Source organism: Phaseolus vulgaris, chromosome 7 (genome assembly GCF_000499845.2).
Source record: "Phaseolus vulgaris cultivar G19833 chromosome 7, P. vulgaris v2.0, whole genome shotgun sequence".
NCBI lineage: Eukaryota > Viridiplantae > Streptophyta > Magnoliopsida > Fabales > Fabaceae > Phaseolus > Phaseolus vulgaris.
The window spans coordinates 25,724,494-25,736,143 of NC_023753.2; positions in this window are offsets into that span (position 1 = coordinate 25,724,494).

Here is an 11,650-nt window from a genome sequence, read left to right on the forward strand (position 1 = left end):
CCAGAGTTGGGAAGAACTTTATGTCCATTAGAGCCTTGGATATGAAAAGTTACATATGTAGTGTGGATGGTGGGAGTGATAAGGGTGAGGAGTGATGTTGTGGTGATGTAGTGATATAGGGAAAGGAACCTCTATTTCCTTAAAAGTTTTTTGTCGTTATTAAGGTTACATTTGTCTCTTTGTCTAATAATACATTTTTTGATACTATAATTTGACTCATGTGTCTAAGACACATGAGTGTTAGAGGGTTGGACATTTTTCCAAATGGGGGTTGCATAAAGACCAAAAGGTGGAGAAATTTCCCTTTTGTGAACACTATATGTTTGGAAAGCATCACATATAGGGATTTCCTATAGGTTTGCATAAGATGAGACCATATTGGATTGTTTTCATGCATATTGTTGGGAGTAAATGAAAGTTCCATCTTTGGGTGTACTTTTTTCTCTTAATCATTGATGATTACTCGTGATTCACGTGGGTATTCATGATTAAGCATAAAGCAAAGACCTTCGAGAAATTTAAGAATTACATGCTCTCTAAACCAAATCGAAAAGATGATCAATCATGTAAGAACAATGGTTTGAAATTTTGCTCTAAAGAATTTAACAACTTTTGTAAAGATAAAGATCTTGTGAGACATTTGACTATTTTTCATACTCCACAATAAAATAGAGTCATTGAGAGGATGAACATTCTTGTTGGGGAGGACAAGGAGCATGTTACCACACTCTAGTTTGACAATCATAATTTTTGTTTTGTGGTGAATTGTTCTTCGTCTATTGTCGTAGAGTTCAAAACTCTAGTTGAGGTACAACTAGTCAAGTTGAAAGATTACTCAATGTTGAGTGTGTTTGTTTGTCATGTTTATTATTATATAGATGATGGTAAGTTTAAGTCTAGATTTAGGAACAAGGTGTTTGTGGGATTTAGAGTTAAAATGAAGGGATTCAAAGTTTGGTCACCTTTTGAGGTAAGCATCAGTGATGTCTATATGACTTAGAGGAAATCAAAGAGGCATCAAAGGATGTCATTGTAGACTTAGAGAAAGTGCAAGAACAAGTGGAGCTCTATGTGAAAAAAAATTATTTGATAAATTGTAATGTTTATAGATGAGTCATTTGAGTGTTTGGTGGAAACACAAAATGTGTTTGATTATCAAATATCAATTTGAAACTCTTAAAGGAAAAGTCATCAACTTGAGAGAAAAGGGTTTGATGTTGTCATTATTATGCAAAAAAAAAATAACATATTTCCATTTAGGTAGTGAAGGAGTTAGAGTTTTTCATCAAACTATATCAAAAGGTTGTTTTTCTTTTTAGAAATAATCATGGTATTTTTAGGTCACTTCCAATATCCGTTCATAAGTTCAAATTATTCACCCATATTGATTGAAAATGCATAGTAAACTATTTGAATCCTGATAATTTAATTCATGTATGTGATTGGTTTATTATAATAATAAAAAAAATAATCATCAAATTTCTACTTACATAAAATAAAGTTTTCCTGAAACTAATTCAACAACAAATAATAAGAGAAAAAAAATTAAGGAATAGTCCTCTAAAAATATTTTAATAATAAAAAACCATTTGAGACCCAATATTTTCAAATACGAATAAAATAATCACATGTTTGACCTGAAAAATGAAATTGACAAAGTTAAAGTGTCTATTAAAGTTGATATGCTTTGTTTTGTCACAAATATAAGGTTTGAGTTCATGTTCTCAACAAAAAAAAGCATGGGACCATGTAAAGCTAAAATGGTGATTAAAACTTGTCTTAACAAACTCCAAGCTAATGCTCTCTCTAGTTGCCCTGCAAATATATTCAGATTAAAATATCATATAAATCAGAAATATTTTTTGTCACATAATTTAAGTAATAATTGAGTTTGTTTTCATTCATATCACATTATTTTAAACTTTATACTAAAAGAAAGTTCAATTATAATATAACATTCAACTTAAATTCTTTCATTAATCGTTATTTGTTATTGATAGAATAAATATGGATTTTTCTTTATTAATTTTCTCTAACTCTAATTGTAACTAATTAAAAAAATAAAATTGATTTTAATCTATACAAATGAAAAAGTTTGATTATGCAATTACGAAGAATTCAAGTTCGGAGTACAAACCTATCAAAACATTTGATTCTTTAATTGAGAAAAATTTAAGTGTGAGCTACGAAGTGAACTTTATGTCTAATTCAACCCCATAAAATCGGTTTATGAGGTGAGATTTGCACTCACTTATATACAATGAATTGTCCTCATTTCTAGTCGATATGGGATCTCCAACACACATCCCTCACGCCGAGAGTGACAACTCGTGCGTGAAATAACATATTATGGGTGGTCCGCCCGATAACGGGTGGCCTAATAAGTCCAACAAATACTCGCTAGGATAGGTTCGAAATGACTCTGATACCATATTACAAAGTGGACTTTAAGCCTAACTCAAATATTCTTATCCAGCTCGTGCGTGAGACAACATATTATGGGTGTTTCGATAACGACCCGATAGCAGGTGGCACGAAAGGTCCAACAAACACTCGCTATGATAGACTTTAAATGACTCTGATACCATATTACAAAGTGGACTTTAAGCCTAACTCAACCCCATAAAACCGGCTCATGGGGTGAGATTTGCACCCACTTATATACATGAGTCTCATACTTAATGGAGATGTGAGGAAAATAATATATAAGGAGAAAAAAATCATAAATTCAATATCTTCAAATTGTGTTTATGTGGATTCATATATATAAACGGACTTGTACGTCGGAACTCATCATATCCACATCTTCCATGTTAGGTAATAATTATTTTTGGTACATCCACTTGAGAAACCCAACCATTGACGTATGTAGAAAGCGTTATACAAGTAAAAGATTTAAGTGTCAAACACTTTTGAGGAGGAGTGAAAGTTTGCAATACTCGAAGAGAAAATTCTAAGAATTTATGTTGTAGAATCACGAGTCTTACATTGAATGGTGATGAATGAGGTGAATAATATAAAAGGAGAAAGAACCACAAATTTAATAATTTAAAACTAAATTAAAGTAATGTTAGATCTTTTATATATAAATTGAGTAATGACTTAAAGACATGTCAAATTCACATTTCTAGATTAATTCAAACCTAATAAGGATCATTCTCACTACTCGTGAGACAAACTAGAAAGCATGCAACGCACAACCCACAAAGTACTTGGAAATAAAAATAAAATGCTGGTTGTTTGTTACTATTAAACTACCTTATCTTCATGCATGCCTTTTTCATTATTATCTGATCATTTCGTTCGAGGAGTTAACTATTAATAATAATTATCTATTAAAGTCACGCTAAGTTTGGTAGGCCCCAGAAGCCATTAGAGAAAACCAGAAAGTAGTAGAATAATAACATAAAGACATTGGAGGAAGAAGAATATAATGGAGAACTTTTATTATTCACTTTTCATAGAGTAATGAGTTTGTCTGTAGAGTGGATTCCATGTACATGCAGTTCACATTAATGTACGAAATTTAATCAGATTTTTTATTTTCTGATGACGTAAAGTGCAGAAAAGAGCCAACTATGAAAACAACCGCAAACACAATTGGTATAATAGGATTAAATATATGAATGAAAGGACGTTTTCAGAAAGTGGAAGCATCCTATATATCTTTTCCACTTCAACCTATTATTCTTCAACCAACTTGTGTGGTCTGCTGCATTTGGATTTTTCTTACTTAATTTCTCTGGTGTGAGGTTTTTCTAAAGGGAATCTGGTTCACTAAAGGTTCATTGTTCATTCTTGAAGCTTTGAATAGACCTGACAAATGCTCTTTCTGCCTTTATATATCCTTTTTTCATCTCTTTTCCGCATAAGCCAGAGTTCTTACCGGTGTGGTAAGATACATAATTTGCATATTGGTATTTCAAAATAGCAAGTTGTCTACGGGAAAGTTGATGTTATTGTATATAATGTAAGAAGATACATATATACATGTGTGTATTTTTCATGGTTTTCGTTTATTACGGAAATGAGATCATTTCTTTTCGAAAAATCAAAACTAATTATTTTTTTTGTGCAGATAAAAAATGAGTATTTACGAAAACAATAAACAAATAATAGAAAATAAAACAATAAATAAATAATAGAAAAATAGAATAATAACACTAGGAATTTTTAACGTGGAAAAATCTTATCAACTTTAAACATAAAAATCCACAAGACCTATGATAGAGAAGGGCCAAATGTTATAAAGAGGCCCAAGAGACAACAAAAACAACCTTCATGGATGAAGGATTACATAATGTAATAGGAGCAATGTAGTTAGTAGATGGGTCTCTGTTAGCTCAATCTCTGTTAACCTAAAACTCACATATATAAGTGAGATATTTTGGAAATAAAGACAGAGAATTTTTACCCTAGTACTTGTTAGTTACGGTAGCTATTGTAGTTTATCCTTCTTCTATCATTGGTGCTTTCATTATCTTGCTCCATGCCTCCCAAACCTCAATCCAAAGACCTTGAAGATCTTCTTCAGGCCATTCAAGACCGCCTCACTACCATGCAGACTCAGATGGAGGCTACTGAAGCTCGCCAGACCAATCTAGAGGCACACAATGACCTCCTCCAGTCCTTTTTTGCTATGTTCCAAGACCATGTTTCTACTTTACCTCCCCCTCAGTCTTCACCATTTACTAGTTCACATGAGCCACCCCACAATGTAACACCCCCTCTCCCATCACTTAAACCACCCAAAATACAACTCACTTTTTTTTAAGGACCAGAACCACTAGATTGGTTATTCCAAGTAGAACAATATTTCGACTTTTACCATATTTCTCCATAAAACAGACTATCCACATGAAAGGAGAAACACTTAGCTGGTTTAAGTGGATGCATCACAATCATCTCATTATCGATTGACCTTCCTTTACCCGTTCCCTTGACTTATGCTTTGGCCCCTCCTCATACACAAACCACCAAGCTGAATTATTCAAGCTTCACCAACACACTACAGTTACTGACTACCAAATCAGATTTGAAAAACTATGCAATTGTGTCCATGGCTTGACACCATAAACTATTCTTAGTTGTTTCATCTCTGGTCTTATCTCTGAGATCTGTAGAGAACTTACCATCCTCAACCCTACTCCATCTCCCAAGCTATTGGCCTAGCTAAACTCATTGAAGACAAAATCAAAGATTCCAAACCTAGACCAACTCATCCACCTACCTTTACCAATGTTTTTAACCCTACCAATAAAATGCCTCAGTCCCACACAAATGCAAGAGCGTCGCGCTCTCGGCCTATGTTATAATTGTGACGAAAAATTTATCTCAGGTCACAAATTCACCACCTCACGGTTTCTGCTACTCTTAGATGGCACAAAACAACTTCTCGAGGGTCTAAAAAAAACCTATTGATCTCACTCACACTACAGATATGGTCCATTTCCATTTATCTTCTCACGCCCTTACAGGAAATATTTCACCTAAAACCTTAAAATTCCAAGGCCTCATCCACAATTTTCCAGTCACAATTCTTATAGATTCCGGAAACTCTCACAACATCCTCCAACCTCGCATTGCCAAACACCTATGCCTCCCCATTCAACCCAACCCACCTTTTATAGTCATGGTTGGTAACAACGCCTTCATAACATGTCAAGGCATTTCTCTTTCAGTGCAAATATCTCTCTAAACCTCACTTTTCACTGTTCCATTTTATCTCCTACCTATAGAGGGAGCAAATGTTGTTCTGGGCATTAAGTGGTTGCGCACATTGGTTCCCATTCAAGCTGATTTTGCTATCCCCAACATTTCCTTTACTCACCTCAACAAACAAATCACCCTCACTGCTAGAACTCCACCTACCCCAACTCAAGATACTTACCACCAGGTTTGCCATAACATTTCCACTAACACCATAGCTTCGCTACACTTGTTATCAGTTGACACACCGTCCCCAACTCCCATATCCGTGGAGGATAGCTTGCAAATACCATCATCCCCACTATACCAGTTACCCCAACCCATTCAAGCTATCTTACACCAACATCAATCCATCTTCAAAACACACCATGGTCTACCCCAGAAAGGCCCCATGATCATCATATTCCCCTCTTACCAACACATTCCCTGTTAATGTGCGTCCATACCATTATCCTCACTATCACACACTTGATTGAAGAGATGTTGAGAGAAGGGTTCATCAAACCCAGTACCAACCTCTTTTCCTCCCCGGTACTTCTCATAAAAAAAGGATGGCACTTGGCGTTTCTATGTAGATTACAAAGCACTCAATGCAGTCACCATACGTGACCGCTTCCCCATATCCATTACAGATGATTGCTAGATGAATTGGGATCAACTACAATTTTTACTAAGATTGACTTGTACTCAGGCTATCACCAGATTAGGCTTAACCCAGATGAAACTCACAAAACAACCTTCAGAACTATCGATGCCTAATATGAAATCCTAGTCATGCCTTTTAGTTTGACTAATGCTCCCTCGACATTTCAAGCAGTCATGAATGACCTCCTACGCCCTATCTTAGACGATTTGTTTTAGTTTTTTTCTATGACATTCTTATTTATAACCCCACAATTTAGGACCATCTAACTCATTTAGAGCTTATTATGAACTTGTTAGAAACCATATTATTTTTTGCTAAGCTTTCTAAATGCAGTTTTGCCACAACAAAAGTAAAGTACTTGGGCCACAACATTTCTCCAGCGGTTGTGACCCCTGACCCAGAAAAAATAATAGCAATCAAAGAATGACCTGAGCCACGTTCCCTCACAACTTTAAGAGCATTCCTCGACCTCACCAGATTCTATAGAAAACTCGTTCAAAATTACATCACTCTCGTCGCTCCTTTCACCAACTTATTACATTATCCAAGATTTACATGGTCACATACAACACAATAGGCGTTTACAACATTGAAAGCAGAAATAACAAAGGTACCTAATCTACGTCTTCTTCATTTCTCCCAACCTTTCGTCATTGACACCGACGCGTTTGCGGTTGCCATAAGAGCAGTGCTTAGCCAGGCCAATCACCCCATCGCCTTTTTCAACAACAAAAAATGTGTCTCCGCCTCCAAGCGACCTCGGTATATCTAAGGGAGATGTATGCAATCACAGAATCCATCAAAAAATGGCGTCAGTACTTGTTAGGCAACCAATTCAAAATTTACACAGACCAAAAGAGTTTGAACACATTGTTGTCCTGAACCATTCAAACACGGACCAACAGAAATGGACAACCAAGCTTCAAGGATATGATTTTCAAATAATTTACAAACCTTGAAAAACTAATGCGGTTGTTAATTCCCTTTTCCGCCAGGAGTTGCAACCTCCATCCCTGTTTCTAACCATCTCCTCCCTGCTGCCCACCATTTTCAAGGAATTGTAGCACTACTTCACCACCTCTAAAGGGCGCCACTTAATATTGTTGCACACCAGCAACCAACCTCTGCCCAATGAATTTTCCACCAAACAAGGATTGCTCTTCTTTCGCAACTAGATTTTTCTTCCTTTAGCCCATGACTTCCTCCACCTCATTATCAAGGAATTTCACGACTCCCCAATCGGGAGACATTCTGGTTTGAATTCCACTGTGACAAAGGTAGCCACGTCCTTTTACTGGCCCGATTTGACTTGAGATACTAAGGAATTCATCCAAAACTGCTCTATTTGCCAACAAAATAAATATCTGCCAAAGAAACCACATGGATTACTCCAACCACTCCCTATACCCAATAAAGTGTGGGAAGACATTTCTATGGATTTTATTACCCACTTACTGACGTCTGTTGGCCATACGATGATCTGGGTAATCTGCGACCGTCTTTCCAAATACGCCCACTTCTTGGCCTTACCCACCCATTACACAGCTAAAAGCCTCGCCCACAGGTTCTCCACGAAAATTTGTCATCTCCACGGATTTCCCTCTAGCATTGTTTCGGAGCGAGACCCACTATTCACTAGCACTTTCTGGTGCACCTTGTTCAAGTTACAAAACTGCATTTCAGTTCATCCTACCACCCTCAAACCGATGGTCAAACAATTGAATAGAGGATTAGAAGCTTACCTCCGGTGTTTCACAAGTAACTAGCCTCACTCATGGTATAAATTTCTCTATCTCGCAAAGTTATGGTACAACACATCGTACCATTCATCCATCGGAACCTCTCCCTTCCAAGTTGTGTATGGAAGATCACCGCCCACCACCATAGACATGCTCCACACACCCCGAACAGGCACCACGGTCTCGGAACTCTTAGAAGAGCACACCCTTGTCATTCACCTCTTGAAACAGAACCTCCTCCGCAACCGCCAATACATGAGAGACCAAGCAAACAACCACCGCACAGATCACTCTTTCGTTGTCGGCGATTGGGTATGGCTTCGTCTTCAACCTCACCGACAACACTTCACTAGTGTTGTCCTTCACCTAAGTTGTCCCCGCGTTACTCTAGCCCCTATCGCGTCAAACGCCACAAAGGCACGGTCGCCTACGAGCTCTGACTTCCCCCCTCGTCACAAATCCACCTTGTATTTCATGTTTCACTCCTCCGCCAATTCAAAGGGACACCTCCAGAAAATGTATTTAACTTAACTCCACTTCTGAACTTACTATCTTCTACAAACCCTACTTCACCAAACCCACTGACACCATCGCACGCGCCCACCAATCAGGAAATGCCACATGGTCCAACATTTACGCAGAGTCACGTGCCTCTACCACTCGCGCTTGCCTCCACCAACACGCTACCTAGCCTCTAGAAGGTTCTACCTAACCCGACGGACACTCAAATCCTAATTGCGGCCCAAAGCTTGCAAGCCTAATTCGCGTACCTTTGCCACCTGCAACTGCTAACACATTACCTAGCCTCTAGAACGTTCCACTTCCTCTTGACTCACACACAAACCCTAATAACGACTCAACTCTTGCAAACCCATTTTGCAACAACGTCTCTTCATACTTTGAGGACAAAGTGGATTTTCTAGCATATGACATTGATAGAGAAGGGCCTAACGTTATAGGGAGGCCCAAGAGACAACAAAAACAACCTTCATGGATGAAGAATTACATAATGTAATAGGGGCAATGCAGTTAGTAAATGGGTCTCTGTTAGCCCAATCTCTGTTAACCTAAAACTCACATATATAAGTGAGATATTTTGGAAATAAAGGCAGAGAGATTTTTTATCCTAGTATTTGTTAGTTACGGTAGCTATTGTAGTTTATCCTTTTTCTATTAACATAGTCCAAAAAATGTCTCCACTATGAAAATAGGATTACAATATTTTTTTCTCTCACTGTTGAGGATAACACTTAATCCCACCTAAGAAGGATTGAATACAAAGTCTTTCTAGCATCTTACTAGGATTTCTAATCTCACATTATGGTGGATGTTTATCCTCTCATTTCTCTCTATTTTGCTCTTCTCCTTACTTTCCTTTCTCTTCCTCACAAGTTCCCTTTATATAGAGAAGGAGATGAAGACTTCTTCATAAAGAAATAGTAGATAATTAATGTTTATCCCATTTTCAAGATATCTTGAAAATACTATCTTGAACTTTCTAGGTTGAACTTCATAGTCTTCAAGAGATATATAATTTCAAGACTTTGGAATGACCATCATTGAATATATTCAATGGGTCAATTACCAAGATTCATTGGTCATGGTCCCCGTTAAATTAAGAAGGGATTCCCAACAAACCTTTCCCTTCCTGACTTAATTAAGGGGTATCAATAATCAAACTCCTATACAATAGTCTGTTAGCTTCTTATCTGAAATTGTCTTGGTCAACATGTCAGACCAATTATCATTTGTATGAACCTTCTCTAGTTGCAACTCTCCATCCTCTAAAGCATTTAGTATCCAATGATAACGATAATCAATGTGCTTTGTTCGAGAATGAAATGTAGGATTCTTAGTTAGGTGAATTGCACTTTGGTTGTCACAATGGAGAACATATCTTTCTTGAACATGACCCAAATCATGCAAGAGATTTTTGATATATTTTACCTCTTTTCCAGCTTCAGATGTGATAATGTACTCTGCTTCAGTTGTTGATAAAGCAACACATCTTTGTAACTTGGATTGCCAAGATACAACTCCCCCTGCAAAAGTAGTAAGATGTCCTTATGTGAATTTTCTAGAATCTACATCTTCAGCCATGTCTGCATCTGTGTATCTTACCAACATAGGATCTTCATTACCAAAACATAAACATCTTTTGGTACTTTCCCTTAAATATCTCAATATCCACTTTATTGCATTCCAGTGCTCTTCGCCAGGATTGGACAAGAATCGACTTACAACACCAATTGTATGGGCAATATCTAGGCTTGTGCAAATCATGGCATACATTAGGCTCCTTAATGATACAATCCCAATTCAAGAAGAATCTATAACACAAAGAAGTGGAGTTACTACAAAGACTAAAAAGGAAGGGAAATAAAGAGAAGGAGCATACAAAGAAATTAGAAAAAAAAATTAAAATATTTCTCTTAATATTTTCTTATAGTTTCCTTGTAAATAAAAAATATAGAAAATATATATTTTTTCTTTAGATTAGAAATCCAAGACATGCTATTTGGATGGCTTTTAAAAACAACCTTGTTTATTAAGGAATACACATAAATCAAACAAAACTTAAATTTCCTTTCTTAAAAGCTAGCTTATGTAAACATGTATACATTCCTTTGTATCATAACTTGTTGATTTAAATGAAGTAGCCTTGAACTTTTTCTTAAAGTTGTGAATTCATCAAGAGGTAAATACTCATTTCACGAATCTTGTCTTGAATCTTCTAAATCAACCGATGATTTTCATTTTTACACTTATCTTTTTCTATTAAAAACGTGTGTTCTTCCTATTCAATCTTCTTTAACTTTTTTTTTTATCTTAAATTATTTTTAAAATCAAGTCTTTATACTTGAATTATAATTTAATTAATCTTATATTTAATAGAAACACTATATATTTTTTACTTTAGAAAACACTAAATCAACTCACTTAAATAATTATTCTCTAAATATAGAGAAGATAACAATTTAATATTTGATTTAAAGACTACGAAAACCTTTATATAATGTTTGAATTTAAAGATTTACTATTTATATGAATATATGTTGAAGAAAACTTATTGGAATCGACGTATTAGAAAACGTAAACATAAAAATGTAGACCAAAAATTGATATTAAACTTTCTTTGCTAATATATAAAGATTTGTTTTATAAGTAATTACAATTGATCATCTAAATAATTTAATAATCCTATTATTAATATGTTGCCATATTTTAATAAAATAAATAATAAAACAAAATTTGTTTAATATCTTATAAATATATATTTTATACTATAAAAACTAAATAATTAAAATAAAAAATAAAATAGAATAAAACACTTTAAATTTTAATATCTTATAAATAATTTATTTTAATATATTTTTACTTTAAAATATAATTCTTTTGTTTGTTGAGGTTTTTATAATAAGTTTTTATTTTAATTTACATTTTTTAAAATTATTCTTTTGATTAAATTATTTTAAAAATATATTATTAATATATAATTAAATTTATTCTATTATGTTCATCAAATCTATCTATTACAAGTTTTCCCATACTTTTC